This window comes from Montipora foliosa, chromosome 7, assembly GCF_036669935.1.
Source record: "Montipora foliosa isolate CH-2021 chromosome 7, ASM3666993v2, whole genome shotgun sequence".
Taxonomy (NCBI): Eukaryota; Metazoa; Cnidaria; class Anthozoa; order Scleractinia; family Acroporidae; genus Montipora; species Montipora foliosa.
In genome coordinates, this window is record NC_090875.1 from 38,971,707 (window position 1) to 38,974,206 (window position 2,500).

General features: G+C 36.8%; 1 long non-coding RNA gene across 1 annotated transcript in view; it reads right to left on the reverse strand.

Annotated features, from left to right (window-relative positions):
- The window catches only part of LOC138010974 (uncharacterized), a 9,004-nt gene extending 7,876 nt beyond the window's left edge, over positions 1 to 1,128 (reverse strand). The window contains exon 1 of the long non-coding RNA XR_011124607.1: positions 1,048 to 1,128. This is a non-coding gene — a long non-coding RNA (uncharacterized lncRNA). The remainder of the gene's footprint in view (positions 1 to 1,047) is intronic.
- Positions 1,129 to 2,500: the final 1,372 nt, after the last annotated feature.

The following is a 2,500-nucleotide window of genomic DNA, read 5'->3' on the forward strand; positions in this document are numbered from 1 at the left end:
GCTTCTTTTCCTCTCCCTGTCCGCATATTTGCAGTTGGCTGGTCACACTTGCTTTGACTTGAATTAAGGCATCCTCTTATTCCGTGTTTCTTGTAATTCTTTTGTTTTGCACGTGACAGATTAGTTTGAAAGTTCTTTATAAGCAAAGCAGTTATACTACTTATTTATATGATTACTTCAATTTACCTAATCGTTGTCGCTCCATTTAATGCGAACAAAGATTATTTCCCAATTGGAGCTTAATTATTCGTTATTTCGGACTTCAGAGCTTTCGAAATATAGGGAGTATTCTGAAAATCTGGCAAAATTCAACGTCCTTAATGGCATTCAGAGGGGCAGTAATATTAAGGATACTGAAGCGAGAGCAAATAAATATTTTTAGCATGGAGTGTCTATGTACATTGTAATCTTTTATGTTATTTAACAACTCGCTGACAACTATCCCACAATTATTCACCGAGGTGGAGGTGACTACTGTGGTCGATATTTACCGAGCCAATACAATATTCTTGGACGCAAATCCCGCGCGAGTTGCTTGGACTTGAATAGCAAAGGATAATCATTGTTTGAGAAGCAAATCAGAGCGCGCCTTTAACGCTATCCACTGTAGTATATACTAAACATAGCTATTATCAACAGCAGGGAACCGTACGTTAGTTTTACTCTGTTAGGGATTGTGGATCCAATGGTTTCGGCGTCATTAACTTGGTGTAAAGCTGTACGTGAGTACTACTTAAGATAATATTAAGGCTAAACGTAGATGACTTAACCTTCAAACTGTCTTTGCATGCTTTTGCAGTTGTCGCGTGGCCATAACAGGCGATAATGCCCGACTTCATATAACACACACAATGACCCGAACATAAGGATACAAATGTGCTTCGATAAAACTACCAATAAAGGACATCCAAATCGCAAAACTCATTGACATAAAAAATGATATCTATTCAGTCATTTAAAATCTCAGTACCGGTATAACTTTCACACGAGGTATATATACTCAACATGTTTACGCAAGGATTAAACCGTTTTATCTGCGACACTCACCAATACGAAGATCTTGCACGAGAAGGGCTACTATTTTTCTCTGACGGATATATTTCTTGCGTGCTTGCTGCTTCACAGCCTTTTGACTCGAAAAGGAATATGAATAATTGATTTGATTACTCGGCAGTCGTCTCATAAAGAAATGATACGGCTACCCATTTAAGCTACAATGATTTGACGTACTACCCTCAGGCCTACACTGGTAATTGACTTCCTGTGTCGATCGGCTGCCAATAGTCTTGAGCTAATTCGGCTCACTGTCGCTTGTTTATCTTGTCATAATTTTTGAATTCCCTTCGGCGATTGTATTTTCGCTTCTGGATTTACTCTATTATAAAACCGTAAGAGTATTTTTCATTTCGATAATAACATGCTCCTCCTGACAAATTAGAGGAATAAAACAAAAGGAAATCTCGTAAAAAAAATAACAATCAATCCATTTCAGTAATTCCCAATCTGGAGGACAAAACAATGGTTGTTTTGTCCCTGGAGAGAAACAAACCTTTCAAATGCAAATCAATGTTATTTTTTTTCTTGTCTTTTTTTAACGCATAATTTAAAAAATAGACAAAAGGTACTTACCTTGAAGTGTAATTATTATATATATATTTTTTAATACGCTCCAGGCGTTTCTCAGGATTATCGCGAATTTAAAGGAGAGCAATGTCATGCGATGACATGCCCAGCATTTTTCACACCCATAATTTTTTGCTTAACTACAGAATAGAGGGCCACTTATTTCCATATCATTGAATAACAAAAGCTCCCATTGTTGTGTGTCTCGTTCTACCAAAAGCTTGTTAAATGAACTGCGACCATAACTATTTTAGTAAACTAACAAATTTCATTTTACAAGCAATTAGTGCGTTGCCTAAGGCAATTCCTGTCGTAGACATTAAGAACCCTTGTCAGTAATTATCCAGAATCCGTGGACAGTTGCAAAAATTCGAATTTTGTTTTCTTTTACCAGAAAATCCCTTTGGGTAAACTATTTTCAAAAACAATGTTCAAAAGTTCCAGCGAGTCTCCGATTTGGTGAAAAATAGAAAAGTTGAAAGTTGAGTACTGGGCCTGGCCGAAAGGCGGGTGAAAATTATGCAAATTAGGGCATTTTCAAAACGCTCGTACAAAACCATGGAAACTTGTTTTTACCTCAAGTTTACAGGATTTGTTACACATTTTTAAAAGTTACCTTCAACCTACATTTTATCTAGATCTATGCTTTCTTTCCATTCTTACTACCCTCGAACAGAAGGCAATGTTTCGTACTTTGTTGACACCGGGAATTTTACAGTATTTTAGAAGGCTGTAACATCAGGGGCATATAAAATTAGCGCTTGTAAAGGGGCTTTTTTAAAAGAGCAACTCTTCCTGTTTATCATAGTGATTTTTATTTTTTTGGCCCGCTAAAAGCGAGCGCGCTAGAGCAAAACTAGTAAGTGCAATTTCACAT